This window comes from Diadema setosum, chromosome 8 (assembly GCF_964275005.1).
Source record: "Diadema setosum chromosome 8, eeDiaSeto1, whole genome shotgun sequence".
Lineage (NCBI taxonomy): Eukaryota > Metazoa > Echinodermata > Echinoidea > Diadematoida > Diadematidae > Diadema > Diadema setosum.
The window spans coordinates 13308535-13329264 of NC_092692.1; the positions used below are offsets into that span (position 1 = coordinate 13308535).

At 37.4% G+C, this 20730-nt stretch overlaps 1 protein-coding gene across 1 annotated transcript in view; it reads left to right on the forward strand.

The window, feature by feature from the left end:
• The window catches only part of LOC140231476 (sodium/calcium exchanger Calx-like), an 89947-nt gene that overhangs the window by 23226 nt on the left and 45991 nt on the right, over nt 1-20730 (forward strand). The gene's annotated exons all lie outside the window — the stretch shown is intronic.

Genomic DNA, 20730 nt, shown 5'->3' on the forward strand with positions numbered 1-20730 from the left:
ATACTGTACAGTTTTGGCAAAGTCCTGGTGCCGTTATCACTGAACAAGAACACTACAACAATTTGTGATGTCACAGTTGGGCAACAATATGAAGCAGATATAACGTGATGTCAACATATTTTTTGTATTTCTAGCATGACGGAAGAGAACCTGACTTTAATACCTTATCCTGAAAGCAGGTGGAATGATTTGTTTGTAACAAGTTGAAGGAAAGGGTATTGTCATAAATTATGAAATCTTGTGGAATTCTCTTTATGTTTTCTTTATTATCGTGGCCCTACTATGACATTACAAAATTGTTGTTGTATATTCATCCAGCTGTGATGGCGCATGGATTTAAAGGCACATGGTCCCGGTGGTTTAGTCAAATGCGTACGCGGGCGCACGGCACAAGTTTCTTATAGAGACCTACTCTATTGACTCTTCTTTAGCGCTTACACTTGACCCATTTCCCCAAGTCCAGAGAAGTCCGATCCACTGTAGTCAGTGGTCCAATCACAGTTCGGCTCATGATTCGGCTGGGGGGGATGACAGCTTTTATAGCAAACTTTTTTTTTAATGTCATACTGAGAAGCACATATGCACGCACCCTGGCATTACTACAGACTGCATGATGCGCAGAGAAGACAACGAAGGCAGCGTTACCTAGCAGCACCTACGCACTTTACTCTTGATGACAGCTCAACTTCGGTAATCTTCGTATCAATGCTAATGGTGATTAGCAGTATCATCAACAACGCCCTCTACACTACCGGGACTATGCGCCTTTAACCAAAATTTATAGAATTCATAACTTTTGCACAGACTGTCCAATTTTCGTCAAAGTTTTGTTTGCTGCTAATACAAATTGTATATCTGCATGCACACTGAATTCACATTTCAATTTTGAGGTAGATACCCCTTTAAACCCATGCCCTGTTCAAGGCTGCATAATGCAGCAAAGATGGCGGACTTTCTGATTTAAGTGGCTAAAAGTGGGTAGGTTTACATCCAGCCTATGTAAGTGTGCAGCTGAAGTAAACCAGACCCATTTGTCTGTAGAAAAAAAGAGCATGGAACATCTGACCTTTTGAAAATGTGAATTATGTACTATTTTGCTTCACCAGAGAGTCAACAAAAAGCAGTGTAGTGCAGTTTGGATTGCAAGCAAAAGCAGGGAAATTAAGCAAAGAAATATGTCAATAGTGTCATATTCATAATCTTTACATTGCTGTACTCAGCCCCAGGGTAGTTCTTTCATAGAATTGACAAGTTACACAAATTTTGACCAGCAGTCATAGATGCTGTGAAAATAAATAAATAAATAAATAAATACAATAATGATAATAATGATGAATAAATGTCTGACACATGACCATGAAATTCTTGGAAAAATACTGCTGTTTTGTGATGTATTTAATAACATTTGTCACTCTTTTTATTTTTAACAAATAAAGACAATAAACTGACCAGAAAGAATATAAATTATTAGTGGAAAAGTGAGCAAAGAAAATGGGATTCCATCGGGAGTCGAACCCGTGACCTCCGGATTGCTAGACCGGTGCTCTACCGACTGAGCTATAGAAAGCCCTCATACAGTGTTCGTCCCAGAAACCCTTAATTCTCAATGGTCGGGTGGTCAGAAGCTATAGCAGTGTGTTTGTGTGTGACACACACGCACACACTTGAACCTGGCATAAACCCGAAGGATAATTCAACTTGGGGATAAATGCGAGGGATCACCAAAGTGATGCAGCTTTTTGAGTTTGTAACAAATAAAGACAGAATAAACTGACCAGAAAGAATATAAATTATTAGTGGAAAAGTGAGCAAAGAAAATGGGATTCCATCGGGAGTCGAACCAAAAAGCTGCATCACTTCGGTGATCCCTCGCATTTATCCCCAAGTTGAATTATCCTTCTTTTTATTTTTGTAGACAAAGTCCTGTTTTCCTTGTGATTCTGCTCAAGGGAAAAATTGGATACCAAATATGTGCCTATTGATTCTTGAATACAAACTGTGCCTGGTTCTTGAAGAAATGTGAACCTAATTTTCAATCTCTACAAAAGATTCATTAATAGAGAAATGCATCACTGTGTCATGAGAATAGTAATGTGAAAATTCTGACAGGTTGTAATATCAGCTGGTCTGTTGATGCATATTGCTGTTGTATAAATAAATATGGTGATAGTTGTGGTAGTAGTGCGAGGGAGGGGGGGGGGGTGAGGTGGGGGGATGTGTGTACACAGCCAGTCTGGCCTGATATACGAGCAAATGAGATATGACCTGCTTTTCGAGCGCCAATTTCAGTTCTGCTGTTCTTTTGTCTGTGTTCGCCATTTATTCAAATACCGAATCAGCTTTTCAAGCACCATTTTCTTTTTTGTTTTTTGCTCTCGCACAAATTTATACTGATCAGGTGCCAAATTGGACTGAGAATGTGATTTTTGCTCTTTTTTTAGCATGTAAAGTGGGGACTGCCAGATATACTGTAAAATGCAATGTATGCACATGATGTTCATTGGATGTGTGCACTCACTGTCTGAGTTATATCATCAGATTTTCTCCTTGCCAACAGCCAATATTAAACAAACACGTTCCACAAGAAGAGTCGTACTTTGGGAAAAGGTCATTGATGAGAATAGTTTGCACAGGGGTGTTGCTCCAATGCCCAGAATGTTTTATTCTTGTCCGGATTGCTATTTTCTTTTTTACTCAAATAAAAACCCACTCCTACCCCAAAATGATGTGTTTGATTTTGCTTATGTAATGACAGGATGTGAGTGATGTTGAATGAATAAAACTGTTTTGACAACGGGGAGTGTTGGCTGCTATCATAGACATGACTACTGCATGCTCTCCTCTCAGTTTCACTAGCGTTTGATTTTTAGTGTAGTATCGACTTTACAAAAGCCACCAGTCTGTTTTGTTTGGTTTTGCTTTTTTAACATTAAAAAAGACTGATCTTTTGATTCTTCTCTCCTTTTCGAAAGTTCAACCATCCCTCAATGTTTCCAGAGATAATGCCGTAGTATTGCCAGACCCCTAATATCCCCAAAGTGCCAGCTTGATTTTGAAACAAGCATTTAGTCGGCTGATAATGGGATCATTACTCGCACAATTCCCTCCCATTGTTTACTCCGTCAAAGCGAGAGAATTACCGCCATGTGCATGCTCTGCAATCAGTTGATTCATTCCTGCCTTGCATTGTGTAGTCAAGATCAGACAGAAAACAAAAATGACTGGAGGAATGTATAACTGACTCTATCATCAGCATACTGGTATATAATACAAGTAAAGACTGCGAACATGATACGTGTACATAGCCTATACATCCGTCTTTGTCAGATTCTCTTCCAACTACATTGTTCTGTAGGTCACGTACCCAACGCGCACACTATGTTGGAAGTGAATGAGAATGTCAAGCTGAGTTCTACCTCTTCAATTTGTATTCAGTTTGAGAAGTCTAGCTATTCACGCTAAAAAAAGTGTGTATCCAGCGTCATGCAAAGCTCAATTGGAAATCACTCCCATACCATCATTTTCCTCTCATGACAGTGGAAAAATTGGACAAAAAAAAACATTGTTCAAGGTTGCTTTCATTCCACCGAAAGCTCGTTCGACGGAGCAAAATACATGTTTCTTTGCTGATCTAAACAGGGAAAACTGTGTCAGAATGCAAGTTGTGTTGGCAACTGTAGACATTTCGCAGAGCATAAAACCACAGTGTACACATGCATCAATGGCATGGTGGGAGTTGTGTGGGAAGTGGTTGCTAGGGCGTTCCCGGGGGAAAAGAACGATCATGGTCTCATATGTGGAAATCTAATCTTCAAAGTTGTACAATGACAGCAAATTGTTGTTTGAAGAGTGAAACGGAAATACGTCAAACATTACCCCCAAAGTGTATAGAATGTGTGCATTTTAAAGTATGGTTTATATGGCTCTATATCATAAATTGAGATGTGGTGGCTTGTAGAATGTGTACACATTGTTACAGCTTGTCATTCGGGAGGTTCATTACTCGTAAAGTATGTTAATCCAAAAATGAAAAAAGAAAGAAAAGATTAATCTGTTATTCTAAAGACCATCTTTACCCAAGAATGAAAAAAAAAAAAGTTGTTATTCCGAAGGTTCATTAGTCTGAAAAGGAAATAAGGTTTGAAATTTAGAAGGTCTCTTGTACACACCTGTGTTATTTCTCTTTTTTGGAATAATGGCTGTTATTTCATTTTAGGAATAAACCTTCGAATAAACAAACATTGTTTCATGTTTGGATTAACAAACCTCTTGGAAGCATGTTACTTGGTTATTGATTTCTATTTTCTAAGTGTTCCTACCTTTAATCAGATGAAGTCATTGTAAGATTTTTCATATTCAAGATAAATGGTAGGATATTTTTATTCTGAGCACTCATAACGTCAGTCATGCTTGTGTCATATAGTTTGTCATCTGTGTATACATCACAAATGTGTTTCTGCAGAAAAGTAGACCTACAAAAGTAGACCTACAAAAAAAAACCCAAAACAAAACAAAAAACTATCTGAGAGAAGTCTTCAACTTGCCAGTGTATGCTTGACATAGCTGTGTAAACATAAAATGCTCTCCAAGTTCTAGTGCAGAAACATACATTGCTCATGGCCAGAAAAGGATGACTGCCTTTGACATTTTTATTGCAATTTTATGGCTGTCAAGCCAGCATGCAGAAGTGTCTACAAAGCATTCTTTTCATTTCATTCTCTTCATTGTTATGAATCCTGTGAGAGCTGAGCTGATACCACACATTCAAAGGAAGTTCTTCTGCAGGAGGGCAAACACGGTTACAGTATTCTGTTTTGTATTGTTTTGTACTGTATTCCACAAGTTGATATAACTTGTCAGTGTATCGTGTACAAATTATATGTGATGAAGCACAGGTTTCTTTCTTAACCCGTTGAGGACGAGTGCCGAGTATGGTACTCTGGCAAGCATCTATGGAAAATGTGTGATGCAGCATAATCAAACCATCCTCAGTGGGTTAAGTATCTCTTTTGTCATCAGAATGCTGTTGAATACTAGTAGTATTTCTCAAGGGTTGGGAAGAGAGAGATCGGTGTATTGCTGTTGATATTTGTAAAAAGAAATGATATGAGGAAAATTGCTGTTTAGCTTCGTAATACATTTCAAAATACCTTTTGATTTTTTTTTTTTTATATAAAGTGCAATTGCTGCCTTTGTTGAATGGGAAGTTGGCTGATTTTTTTTTTCCATCTGTGAAGAATCCTTTGGAAATTTTTTTTTAGCATTTCATTGAATGGATGTGCCTTGCAGAAAAAGGTTTGCTTGTTTGTTTTCACTGAAGGAATGGAGTCATAAAGCCACACAAATTATTGAAATGACAAATGACATGTCCTTCATGGGGGGGGGGGGGAAGTCAGATGATACTTCTTGCAAATCAGAGTGATCTGCTTATTTCCTCCAGAATACCACCCCTCCCTCCCCCCCCCCCCCTCAAAAAAAAAAAAAAAAAATGGGGGAAAAATGAATAGTGGTTGAATAGCAAGAGAGACATCAACATGTTATACAGCAAAATACCAGAAACCAGCCTCCATAGCATGACTGATAACTGCCTGGGGTTGTACACGCCCACTCACAAAATACCACTTCTCATGTCTTCATTCAAACACATGGCTGGTTGGTCACCACACACACATACACACGCTCGCACACACACCTACACACACACACACACACACACACACACACCACAAGCAGCAGCACGCAAGGCAACCACCCCCACAGGACGGGATGACCACTCCTTTGAAACGTGGGTTGGTCTGTTTGTTTACTCAGATACGTACAGTATAACGCGTAGACGTTGTTTGCTGATCGTTTGTCGGAATCTCATTCCAAGTTCGAATTCCTGTATCTACCACCCCAATATGATCAGATCACTCTGCTATTGATCCATTCTTGTGGAAGGTCGCATTTGTGCACGGTCGTATGTTTTGCGGGATCAACAGATGTTGTGCGGATGTATACATGTCAGAGTTTATAGTAGTCTCCAGTGGTATGTACACTTGTTAACCAATATTATGCTTTCATTCATCATAAATAGATTGATGCTGATGTAGCGAGGAACTACATTGTAGCAAAGCGTATGCCCTTGACTACATGCACATAAATATGTGATGAAACTGTTTGAAGTGTGCCAGTTTGTGTAACCTTTATACTATTTATATATAATGATTTTATGACAGATTAAAGTGTTGAAACATATTTACACTGACTACTATGAGCACATATTTGTCTTTTTTGGTGTGCATATTGGGATTGACTTTGCTTCAGTTTCTCTTTACAGTCTACTGTCAGAAACATGAAAATATACACGTGTACAAGAAGGTGCATCATTCACAAAATACTCTACTTAAGGCATACTATAAACACAATATTTTTGAGTGTATGATCTGTTTTCACGAATTGCGACTTATATGCTGATTTTGTGAGTGGCTAATTTCACAATCAAGAACTACACTGCACAGTGATACAGTTCACAAGTTATTAGTGTTCAGTCCTTTTCAGAATAAAATTTACTGATTTCTACCCTTGGAGACAATTTATACAGTGCATTTCTGTATACAGGAGATAATTTTTTGAATATTGATCGACTGACTTGCAAAATTTGCAATTAAGAATGCCACATATTCAGTACTAATTCTCAAAGGGATTATGATCTGTCTCAATCACTCGATGTGATAATACAATTAGCTAAGGTGAACTTTGCTGCATAATTTATCATCTCTTCATCCTTAGATTGGCACCTCTAGGAATTTTCATGAGGGTATGTTGGGGAAATAAAAGGTTAGATATTACTAGTTAAAGGTCAATTCCACGGAAAGGTTGCATTTTATGAAAATCAAACTATTGAGTATAGATGATTAATGAAGCTTAATGAGATGATCTGGTATTGTTTACTCAAAGCAGCCTTTCACAACGGATATTTTGATACCTCATTTGTGAACATCGGTGAACGTGGAGTGGAGTTATGTCCGAAAAACCTTCATTTTTCATGAAAATTGCCAATTTTTTGCAGAATTTATGTATCATTTCTGATACACTATTATGACCATAATACAGCTTGTGTAATTCTCAGATGGCTTATTTTCTGAATGTTCTTTGGTCATAGATTGGTTTCATGATGTTCTAGAACTTGTTCCGGCATCAGTAAATATTATTCTTTCAATCTCAAAATGTGGTAGTTGATAGCGTCCCATAAGTCACGTTTTTGTGTCCCATCAGTCACACTGGTTTTCCCTATCCTGCTACTGTACCAATGAGTAGATATTCATACCACTTGGCTCAGGGTAAGCACCAACCCTTTGCTACACTCAGGAAAGAAAATATCTTTCCAGAGACTCTGTGTGTAAGAATATTTCAGAACTTACTTTCCCATGTGAAAAACGGTGGTCCTCAGATGTCCCATAAGTCACGACAGCAATTTTTCGTTGCTGTACGTAATGCAATGATACTTTTCAAACTAAGTATGGTGTTTTCATAAACTGTGATATGATGGATCTAACCATGAACTGAGAAAAATGCATTTGATGCAACTATTTTCTCAAAATACTGGTTCGAAATTGCCGAAAATTGTCACTTTGTCCCATAAGTCACAATGGAATTGACCTAAAGTCATTAGATGTGCCCCCTCCCCATAAAAAAAAAAAAAATGAGAAAGAAATTAACATTATTTGCCAATTTCAGAGAGAAACAGGAAATTTAATCTTGTAGAATATGTTACCAATTGATGAACCATGTATAAATGTAGCGATTATGTGGCTTTTTAAAATTTTGCACTATAAGTAGACCATCTTATGTGAACAACAATGTGTTCAGATGATATACTTTTTTTCCCTGCTATGCCCTATAAAGTACTTCAGTAAAAAAAAATATAAAAAAATCTTAAACTTATAAAATATACATTTAAAGACAAATATTTGGTTTCTGAGACGTAATACACCAAGGTCATATATGCTAATCTTTCAGGAAAGGAAGTGGTAGCTAATCACATTCTGTGTCTACTCCCTGCCGTTCAATCCTTGCATTACTATTAAAGAAAAGTGTGTACAGTCAGCTAGATTGTACATATATCTTGATGACTCTGGGTAGAAGGCTTCATGAACTATGGCGATCAAGTTTTATTTGTCTTCTCTGAAATAGAGAAGAGAATTGAACTGTGCCATTAGCTTTGCGCAGAGTCAACTGTGTCCATTCTCACTCATGGCTGTCTTGATTACCGTGATTCCATGGCAATTGCTACCAGAGCAGAGTTTCGTAGTTTCCGTTGTTTGTTGTGATCATATTTTTGAGCTTAATGACCTTCATTTGATATCTGTATGTCGGCACTGTATTGATGCTTAGTTAGTTTTTTTTTTGTTGGATCTTTTCTTTTATTTCTCCATTCACTGGATATTGTTATGAGCGGGCCTTGATTATGAACTGTCATGACGTGAGTGTTCTTGACAACAAGTAGGAGTTAATATTATCACGAAGCATGTCCCCCATCTTTGATAGTGAGATGAATGGAATAATTCTGTTTCCTGTTAACATCGTGATGAGTTCGATGAAAAGACACACCCACTCACATACATGTCAATCAAGTTCATGATCTGAATGGATTCATTGAACATACATGCTGTGGCATATTTTATTATCTTTTTTTTTTTTAAACTTTTTATCTTTCTACGGTGAAGTGTAGAAGTTTGAGCCTATTTTTTAAATTGATTTCTCTAAAAAATTGATACAATGTATGTGCACAAGTAATACAGAATTCTGTTTTTAAAATGGTCTAATAATGCTGAATTCCATCTGCAAATCAACATTTTAGGACGTATAGGAGGTATTGATAGAATAAAAAAGTATATAAATGGATGGAGTAAGGCTGCTACAGCTGTATAATAAGACTTGCGTGCCTAATGAATTGTTGTCAGTGAAATGTTAAAGGGATGGTACGGTATTGGTGCAGGCAAGGATTCGTCTTTTAGCTTTTTGTGTGATACCAAGAAACCACTTCTTAGAAAGTACAGAGCATACCATTCTTAAGACAGATTGAAAGTTTATTTGATGAAAATCGGTTTTGGAAAGGCTGAGAAATCAAAAAAAAAAAAAAAGAAAGAAAGAGAAGAAAGTAGATTAAAGCAATCATGATAAAAGGTGGTTCCCACCTTTTATTAGGATTACTCTGTTAGGGTATCTCAGCCATTTCCAAACCAATTTTTAACAAATAAACATTGAATTCCTCTTGGAATTACATGATCTTTCATATTTCAAAGGAGGTTTCTCATTATCTCACCCCAAAATGTTAAAAACGTGAAGTTAGGTCTCAACCAAAACTAAACGTTCCCTTTAAAAGAGGATGTTTGCCTTATGTTTCAAAGTAAAATCACAGTGATGTCATAGGTCTACATGTAACGCTCATAAGATGAGATTGCTATGGCTGCAGATAATTCTGACACTGATAAATTACTGTTGCATATTTGGATATGTGAGATGCATTGATATTCAAATTCATCGTAAAGCTTTATCATGAAAACACTCTCTGAGAGTATTATACATTGTGTGAGAAATTTGATGATAATACAGTGTATACAGGTGGAGGTATCACTTCACCTCCCATGGTATGAAAATCCAATTAAATCGAATGCATAGCTCTACCATGACCAGCGTGGACCACGACACGGCCTCTGATATACCTACTTTGTGTAATTCATTGCACAAGTATGCTAGTGGATAATACTCTAATAAGGACGTCTGTCGCCCTCCAGGTATAGCGTTTCCAATATCACATTCATTATCATAATGATTTTCAGCAGCAGTGTTGTTGGCATCAGCAAGCACGTATCCATGTGTTGCTGACCTTGCGTATGTAATAGGCATGTTCTGAGGCAGGATTTATTATGCAGTAACGGTATTTTATAAAAGCAGCTCATAAATCAAAAATTGCTATTGATACATGCATTCAGTTGAAGGAAAAATTTATTGAACTGAAATCTAAAGGGTGTGTACAGTTCTGGTCGAGGTGAGGATTTAGCTTTTAACGTTTTGCGAGATATTCAGAAACCACTCTATAAGATGTCAAAGAGCATGCAATTCTAAGGGGTATCAAAAGTTTATTTGATGAAAATCGGTTTTGAAATGGCTGAGATATCCAAAAACAAGGTGAAACAAAGAGATCCTAATAAAAGTGTGACCTGTCACCTTTTATTATTATCACTTTTTTGGGTATCTCAGCCGTTTGAAAACCAATTTTCATCAAATAAACGTTGAATCCTTCTTAAAATTACATGTTCTTTCATATTTCATAGGAGGTTTCTCATTTATAAACTGCGCTATGCAATAATTCATGGAGATTTTTGTAGCTGAAAAATCATTCAGTATTATCATTGAGCGAAGTATTTCCTTGCATTTTTAGAGTCATATTGTAAAAATTTCCCCTCAAGCTTTGAGTGACATACCATTTCATCCATTATTATAATTTCAAAAGATAATCGAATGCATGTACTGGGATTTGTTCTTTCATCATTCATATTAGCCTGCTTTATAAACATACTATTGGATTTATTAATTTATCATTCATATTTGCTTGCTATGTGAATCATCTCTGTTGATTTTCCAGTGAAATGTATTTGATTAATAATGATTTATAGTATACTGACCAAAAAAAAAAAAAAAAAGAAAAATTGCAGTATAAAGTATACTGATGGGTAATGAAAGACTTATATGTATCAATTGCCAGAAAAACAGAACAAAACAAAATAAAAATCACAAAGACTTTTACCCAATCCTGTCCCCAAGATCAGATGCCCCTTTAAAGGCATTATTTACCATTTGCAGATGAAACAAAAATGCAGCATTAGTGCTTTAAAACAGTTCCAAAATGTGAGTTTGGGATTGAAACAACCACTGTAAAAATTTGAATTTGTATAATCAATGTTAAGTATTGTTAAATACACAAAATATGAACAATAGTTATAATGAAAATTTTACCAGACTGAAATACTGATATTTCCTTATTTTTTCAGGCTTTATTGCAAAAATTTTATGTGGTAGGATGTTTTGTGATACAACTGACCTACACTTACAAGATGCATCAAATAAAATATCTTAAATAATATTTTTCAAATCACTGTTCTCAATGGTAAACAGTACCTTTAAGTTTCCACTACAGTTATGGTTGACACTCTGCTGCCATTTCAGATTCCAATCAGATTTTTAAAGTGGGCCAGGAATTTTGCAAATGTGAGCTCACGGGCGTGAGTCACGGGAGGAGAGAAGATTGCCAGAGACGCTCTTGAAGATCGAGCAAAATGCGGCGCGGTGCACGGCTGTTTGCCACCCAGCAGCTACTGATGAGTGAGACCATCGGGGAGTGTTGGGATGATGGGGAGAACAGATACCATCTCATGAAGTCATCAACATCTCTCTCTCTCTCTTCTTTGGTGATTTCTTCATTCTCTCACTTTTGACTGTGACACTGACAGAGAGCATGGGAGTGAAGTTACAGGCATTAATTATCATTTGCAGATGAAACAGAAACCCAGTTTTCGTGCTTCAAAATAGTCTAAAATGTGAATTAGGCATAAAAACAACCACTGTAATAATGTTAATCAGTTTATATACACAAAATGTGAACAGTAGTTATAATAAAATTGTTTCTGAATTAAACCATCTGCAGTCATGATTTATTGAGAAAAATAGTGATATCTCCCTAATATATTTTAGGATTTATGGCAATTGGATGTTTTGTGATACAACTGACCTACACATACAAAGTGTATGCATCAAATGTGATAACTCAAACAATTTTTCTTTTAATCTCTGCTCCCAATGGTAAACGGTACCTTTAAAGTCTCTTAATATCTCTCGGTGTTTTAAAGTGGTTGTATGTCCAGTTGCAGGACAAAGATGGGAAAAAAAGAGACAGAGAAAGAAAGAGAGAGAATGAGAAGTATATTGTTGAAGGGAAATTGACAATACACGTTGATTCAGTGAATGTGGCAGTATTGTAATGGTAGACCACAATATTGCTTTTCTGTCAAACGGTAGGAGATACCATTAGATGTTATGGGATTTTCAGTGTTCAGTGTTCAGTGTTTGACATTGATCATTTTGACTTGATTCTATGCAGTGGCCCACTTTTAAATCCATAGTGTTTGATACACTCTAAAACATCATTTGGGTTTCATTTGTCCAAGCACTTGTGAGTTGATCCCTGTACAGCATGCCCCACCCTGTTTTGAGACAACCTTTGATATCAAACCTTATGATACCCAAGGAGCTTACTAGACAAAGATTTTTATTATGAAATACTGCATAAATATGAATTCTTTCCTCTGGTCCCAGTAAATTATTCTAAATTGCTTGTCTTGTATTTCATCCATGTCTAGCTCCCAATATCAGAGCTGCTATTAAAGTCTCCCTTGTGCTGCAGGAGGCTTTCTAAAAACTTCGATAGTGCTTGCTGTCGTTAGGGATATCAGAATATAAAGATCTTCCTGATTCAGGTATTATTGCCCATTGAGATAAATGTAACACACAAGTATGTATACTAGAGTATTTCCCTGTTTGCTTTTTTGAAACAATTCTGATTTTTTTTTTTTTTTTTTTTATAGAACTGTGATATCTTTATCAAAATACATGCAATGATGAAGTTTCCCTATCCAAAGGACCTCTTTTTGCTAACTTTCCACTGTACCTTGCATATGGGATTTTTGACAGTGTTACTTTAGTAAATCAAAGTATGGAAATCAGACTAAGGCAGCACAGATGTCAGGCACCTGACTGTTCAACAGGCTTTTGTTTTCCGCATTGTTTATAATAATAGTCAAGTGATGTTGATGGCTGGATGAGGAGGGATTATTTGATTGAGTAGGAAAGGAAACTCATCATGGCTGGAAACAGGCAGTTTGCACCCATTGCAGTTCTTGTCAGTTTGGCAGACAGTTCATAAACAAGATATGAGACTGATGTTCCTGTCCTGGTACCTTTTTTTTTTTTTTTTCAAAAAGCACTTACTTTGTGAGCAGAAAGGTACAGAGAGCCGAAGCTGAGCATGTAAAAACATGCATGCATGAAACACGTGCATAAAACTTTCACGAATTTCATGAGGAGCCTGGATTCGCGAACCCCAGAGTGCATTGAATGCCAGTGGCAATTTGCAAAAGTTTTGTGCCGCGAAAATGTTGTCGGCTCCAGTGTGCAAAAGTTTCATGCCATGAATGTTTCTGGATTTACAGTAGTGTGAGGGCCTTTGTGGCTTCTGCTGATGTATATTGTGATTTTTGTGACCAAATGCTGGTAGCAAAATTTCATAATTCAAAGGCGTTAGTTGGAAACTGTTGAAAATTAGGTTAACAATAAACATGAAAGAACTTTATACAGATCTCTTACTCCACTGCTGAACATGGATTTATATTCTGAGGTAACAGCCTGCAAAAAAAATTGTTTGTTTGTTTGTTAGGGTGTCTGTGTGAAAAGATTAGTTTTTGAGGATGGCATTTTCAGCTTTTGCCTTGTTCGTTGCCTGGTGTAGGTGATTGGTCATACAGTGTAGTTCATCAAACAGACTTACAAGTACACTGTACCTTGTAATATAAATACCAACTGCTACATGCTCACAAGTCTAGTCCAGTCATAATGTGTTCTTGAGTCATGAGAAGATTGTGTAAGATGACAAGTATGTGTAGCATCTAAGATGCTTGTAACTTGATATAATAAAACAGTTGATAACATGTTTAGAACCCTCTCCAAGAATGAAAATTTGGGGGTTATGTGCGACCTGTGGTGTATCTCTATACAGTGCACTCCCGTTATAAAAAACATAGTTATCTTAAAATAACGAAAATCCAGTTATAACAAAAAAGAATTTCAGGCCGCAACATTATCCTTTCTATGTTTTTATTGCTTGTTCTGTTACAATGAAATTTCGATATTACGAAAGAAAACTGCCGGTCCTGTGGACTTCATTATAATGGGAGTCTAGTGTAATTGTACTTGAGTAGGTAGGTACTGTAGGCTGAGATTGAGGTCATCTGACCAGGCTCCTTAAAATACTCCTCAATGGTTTAAAGTAGGACTTGTAAGCCCCTAATTTCCGTGGACCATTTATTTCCTTTTGTGTTTGTGTGTGTGTGAGGGATGGGATGGTTGAGAGCCCTTCTGCACCGATGCATGAATTCTCTAGCTGATCCATGGGGTTAATAGCACGGTGTGTATAGTATAAGATGCCTACCATGGACCAAGGAGGTCTCTCATACCTCCTTGCATGGCCTTATCTTTTATGGGCATACTGAATTTAAATGTAGGTGCAGGGAAGAAGAGGTAGAGGTGGGCGTGTCAGAGACGGTTGATCTGTACATGACAGTCACCCTGCCTGTCTTCAGTTCACTTACAGTGTACTTCCTTGATAGCATTCAAGAAGGACAGGAGAGTAGGTGGGGTGGGGGGGGGGGGGAGTCTACAGCCTTGTTTTGATGAATAGCTGAAGGCATACCAACAGTTACATTTAGTGGTTTTTTTCCCATTATTTTGTACCATTTTCCCTAAAAAATAATGATAATAACAGTATTTGATAATGCTTTTTACATAGGGTAAAACTCATAGTGTAATTGTCCCTCTGTTTGTGCTCAAGGAAAGGAAAGACTATAATAAACTATATAATTAATTTAAAAATACTGCAGATTTCATTGAAAACACTGTTTTTCCAAAATTGTATAACAACAAACTATTCATGTTTATTGCGCGAAAGGTAAAATGTTGTTTTCAACCATACTCTATGCCCCTTTAGCCCTCAGAATACAGGAATGCTGTTTAACAAGATTGGCTTGTCTGTAGCTTTGATCAGCGAGGCATTTCCAGTAATTAAACACGACCATTTATCAATTATTTTGGATTTGTGAAAGCCTTGAATTTCATATACTGGTAGCTGTTCCTCCACTGGTGTGTATTGAAAATTTCTAAATGATATGCATGGGAGCGATACAATTGTTCACCATTAATTTGTCTGTTCTTTTTTGTCTTAAGAGTACATTGCTTGATGACTCACTTCATACTGCACAGCTATGGAAGAGCACTTTTTAGTGACAGTGTTTACTGATAGTTGCAAGTCCCGTATCATCACAACAATTTGTAACTAATGATAGCTGCTATGGCAAGTTAATTATTAGCCAGTGATTTGAGTGTTGATTTTTGTTTGTTTACAGGGATAGTACACAGTAGAGTAGAGTCTCATAAGATTGATCACCAAACCTGACTACTGCAGAATTATTTCAATCCCAATTACAAATGAGTCTACATATGTACGTGTATTTCCAACATTTCTGAAAAAACATATCACAATCAAACCTGTCTATAGTGGCCAGCCAAGGGAGAAAAAAAAAAAAAGTGGCCAGTGGTGAAAAATTACTCACGCAAAATCAACTTTTACAGTTTTACACTATCTTTTTTTTTTCTCTTTTTTTTTTAAGGTTGTTGTTGTTGTTGTTGTTGTTGTTGTTGCTTTGTTTCTTGTGTGCTGGCTTTTACAAATGTAGGTCAGAAAGAATCCAAAGTGATGCTTTCCTCCACTAACCATGGCGTGTGGTGTCATAGATCTATTATCATCCATCACGTCGTTCAAAGCTAATCAAATTTGTGTGTCTCCTCATTCGATTTCCTGCAGGTAATGCCCAATCTTCTCCTCTGTGCCAAACAATTACGGGGTGCAGTGATTATGAGGGTTAATTGGTGCATTGTGTGAATGATGTAATTATATCGTGCCGTGGTACCATCATCAATTCATAATCGGGCTTGCTCCCCTGCTATTTTTGCTTGACTGCAAAGACAAACATGTAGGCCATTCAGAAATGTGGCAGCCCCCACCTTGTGCCCTCTCACGCTTGGAGCAGAAACCATCTCAACTAAAATGAAGATAAAGGAGCTCAACTGTAATTGCTAGATGCTGGCTGTTTAATACAGAATAGAAAGGATATTGGGTCAAATACATAACATTTTTGTTTGATAATGAAACTTATTATCTATTTTTGTCCCTTTCAAAAATAATTTTCTCTGAAACTGTTCCATCTTGTCATCTTTGCATTGTAGGTAAATGTACATTGTCATATGACTGTAAGCAAGTTAACAATAGGAGCATCAGTGTTTTATTGTCAAAGCAATAAAAGTAACATTTCAACTTACGATCCAACCATATCTTAAAATTGGGGAGAAAAAAATCTCTAACATTATGCATGCTATGAAGGCTAATGAATACTAATCTTCATACCATCAACTCTCTATTCAAGGAATGCTACTGTATTAAAGATGAAGTATCATTAACATGCAGTGTGGATGGTATGCCTGAGGTAATGAAAACGTTATTGATACACGGTCAATACTAGGGTTAATCTTGCATTTGCAGTGTATGCATCCTTACGGGGGTTGCATTAAGAGCGCACTCGCTCGTGCTAAGCATCCGCCGAAGGCAAGGATGTCATCAGGTTAATCAGAGAGATGAATTATTAAGTGGCCTCTGGTAACAAACTCAGCCAGCCAGCTCGCTCGCTGCTTTTACAAATGAGGATTTCTACACAGGTTCCATCATTTTCACCCCACCCCCTCCCCTACAGCTGTATGTGTGTTTTTCGTGTATTTAGGCTCGTCATTTGATTTTAATGAGGCCATCCATGTCATGAACAGACAGTGTGGCCTGAAATACTGTTTACGCTGAATATTTTGTGAGATTTGTATTTTCACAAATTCCACAAACAGATGCTACTCGCGAGCTTAAAAACAAGCACTCATGTTAAAGGACAAGTTCACCTTCATAGACATGTGGGTTGAGTGAATGCAGCAATATTAGTAGAACACATTGCAGTGAGAGTTTGAGCAAAATCGGACAATCCGTTAAAAAGTTATGAATTTTTTAAGTTTCTGCTCAGTCACGGCTGGATGAAAATACTACTATAGCTTGTGATGTCACATGAGTACAACGATATAAAGAAAGAATAAAGAAAATTCAACATATTTCCATTTTTCTCGCATAACAAAAGAACACTCGACTTCTCTCTTTCAGAAGGCAGGGGGAATAATATCACCCTTAACATACGTGAGTAGCAGGTCGAAGAAATGTGCACTTTTTTCAAAAAGTAAAGTTTTGTGAAATTCTCTTTTTATTTTCCTTATATAGTTGTACGCATGTGACATCGTACACTGTAGTAGTCTTCTCTTCCAGCAGTGACTGCGCAGATACTTAAAATATTCGTAACTTTTGAATGGATTGTCCAATTTTCCTCAAACTTTCACTGATGTGTTCTACTAATATTGCTGCATTCTCTCAATCCTTATGTATATGAAGGTGGACTTGTCCTTTAACTCTGATCCCGACATGAATGTGACATTTTACATATATGCATACAATTCTCCATTTAGTACTGTACTTCACAATCATGAATTTAACCACTCTCGAAATTGTCAGAAAGTTCAGATTCTCGAAAAATTTGACTCGCTATTAAAAATGCATGGCATATATACAGTTTATTCACGAGTAGGCCTACTTCCAAGCCTTTCATGCTTCTTCCTCGCTTGCAAGGATCGAAAATGTTAAAAAAAAAGTGGTGAAAATGTTGAATAGGTGTGTGCATCTGTCAAACTACAGCATGATAGTGATTGTACTGTGGCAGTAGGTTGTTTAATAGTGATCTTGTAAAAAGAGCAAAGCAACAGTCCTTTGTGATATTTTCTCTGAACTTTTTGGCTCAGAAAGCAATACACGTACATATTTCAGAGTGCGTCGCTTGGTCTGGGATCTGAACCAGTCCCTGATCTCTGTTTTGGTGTTTTTTCTGGAACTGTAAACATTGGCTTCAAAAACGACTTAAAAGAAAATCAACATGCCTTTAGTGCACTGTATTGTCTGGGATTTAAACCTGTCCCTTTTTGTCTTCCGAGGTAGCTGTGTTTGTAGGGGAAATTATTACTTCTTCATCACAGCTGGAGTTTGTGTGGGGCTTGATTTGGAATGTTGCAGTTGTGACAGTAAAATTTAGTTGAGATTAAAGTTGAGGTGAACAGTGGGAGAGCAGACCCAGCACTTTGCTACTGCTGACACTTTTGAGAATGCTGGAATTATAAGGAAAATGTAATAATTGAGAATGGAAAATATGCAATAATTCGTTGAAGGGTCAGGTTTTAATGTAAACTGCTAACTCATTTCCCAGTGATAATTTGGTATTCTGTCGAAATCCATGCCACAGCACATTTTGTTCTACAGATACCGAGACATACCCATGGAAAAAATATATATCGACACACTTTCTGACGGCAATTTGGTTTACGCAAATCCATGCAGACTGTGTTAAAGAGCACATCCATCTAATCATGACAGAGATACGATTGATGTGGTGCGAGCCCATTTGTCATTTAAATGCGGCAATCAACAGAATTGGGTCCATTAGAGCTAGCGAGCGAGGGAGCTTAGAGTAGGGTGGACCGACGTCGGCGTTGCCTTAGCACCACATGATGCTGGAAAGTAGCATCCAGTTCGGGGTTTAGCCTCGTCTCCCCTCATGCTCCACACCTGTTGCTAGGCAACCCATCCAGCCTGTTGTGACATGATGCCAATGACGGGATGACAGCCTGCATCTCTGATCAAGGGCAATTCAAAGGCTCTTGTCCCAGACAGCCATGTGTACCTGGTTGATAGGAGCATGTTTAGTGCCGCTGCATCATGAATGTGAATTTCCTTGAAATATTGACATTGAATGGTAGTGATCCAGTCAGCTTTATTTTCTGTCATGTTGCAGTGTTGATTGGCAAAGAACATGCAGGCTGCATTTATCATCTTTCCCATGTTTAAAACTCACTTTAATACCCACTGTCAAAATGGTGTTTGCTGAGGCCTTCCGGATCACATTTCTTGAGTTGTTGTGTTTATCAGCTCTATCACGAGGTGAGAGGAAGGCCTTGTTACTGCGCAGCCCCATTCTGCAGTTTTACCACAGGAGCAGAGATGTACTATGTAGATGTGTAATTTGTAGGTGTAAGATGTCCGAGATGTAAGCGTGTTTTAAAACGACTTTACTTTTATCATCTCTACAGAAACACATTTCTGGCCTAAACGCATTTGAGATCACACTTTTTGTTGGGCATTTCAGTATGGCATTTCTAGCCCCACTTACTGGGTGCAGGCAATGTACCAACACAGCGTTGGAATGCTGCGTGTGAAGCATTCCCTGTTCTCCAAAAAAAAAAAAAAAATGCTTGTTTTCACATTTCAAACATTTGATTTGTGTGCTCACTTGGATGTGATGCTTCTGGTAGAATACACTCCAATAGTCGTGCAGGGAGTAAACGGACATTCGTGCTTAACATGTACAAAAGTGAGGAGAAAAATTTGACCAAAAGAAATCTAATGTGTTTTTTTTTTTTCTACCAATGAGCAGCAAGTGAATGTGGCCATTTGCAATTTAACCAGGCAAAGACTGCCAGAGTTTGAAAATATCAAAAACAGCAAAAGCAATAGAAAATACTCCATATTTATTTGCACTTGAAAAAAAAAGAATCTAAGGGGTAGGAAATCTACATGTATGATATAACAGGTCATTGCAGAGCAATTCTAGTGAAAGTACAATATATATTATGACTACCCCTTCCATTATTTTCCTGCAAGTATGAATGCTCCCAGTGGTTGAATGTATGTGTGTTTTGATTTAGAGCCAAATATGGTGAAATGATAGATAACTACATGTATGTTGTAATATTTATATGATCAAACCCAAGCCCATTGACAGATCTTTTGTGCATTGTTGTTTATTTCTAGGAGGCACTAATAATAAGCAAACATTACTGAACTCAGTCCTAAAATCTGTACAGACGGTAGGTCTTGAACACCAGGTTTAGAATTACAGGTCGGTTTGACACCATTATTAGAGCAATGTATGCTGTCTATTCAGGTTAATGATTTGTGTATTAGAATGCTATGATACAGATTCTATAATTAAACACACACACTTAAACTTGTCTGAAGCTTGAGGGGGGGGGGGGGGGGGAGTATGTCACCTACAGCTACGGTACTCATATCTGTGTGAACGCTCACTCGTTCAGTGTGACTGCACAATGCATTGTGTGACCTGTAATTGAAGCTCATCCAACTATTACTGAGGACTCCATATTCACACACATTGTCTGGATAGCCAACCCTGGTGCAAATATTTGTTCTTATCATGTGGATTATTTGACAGCCAGTCTGCGCCTGACAGACGGAATAGTGGTTGTCTATGATGAAACGTATATTTGCACATGACTTTACGCTGTTTTATTCTTTATTATCTGCGTGTAATTGATGCAAGAAGAGTTAGACGGGCTAAGTTTGCTACAACAGGCATTTCCCATAGACTCCTGCCTGAGTGTAGTCGGGCATCCCCAACAGGTTTTCGAGTAGTAATAAGCTGACCCACTGCTGCAGTTATCAATTTACGGAATGATATGATTCCATTTTGAAGAAGGCAAATTAATGAGTCATATTAATATGCAGGAGGGGTGTTGAAAGCAAGTCTTTGGATTTTTAAATAGATAGCAGAATGTTGTGAGGACATGAATTTCTTATGGTGATACGGAGGAATGGAAAGAAGGCAAAAATGCACTTCAGAAAAGAAAAAAAATTGTCACCTCATTCTTACTTCAAGTGTACAATATACAACATTCATACAGTTAGTGTAAAGTTATACAGTAGAGATATTTCTT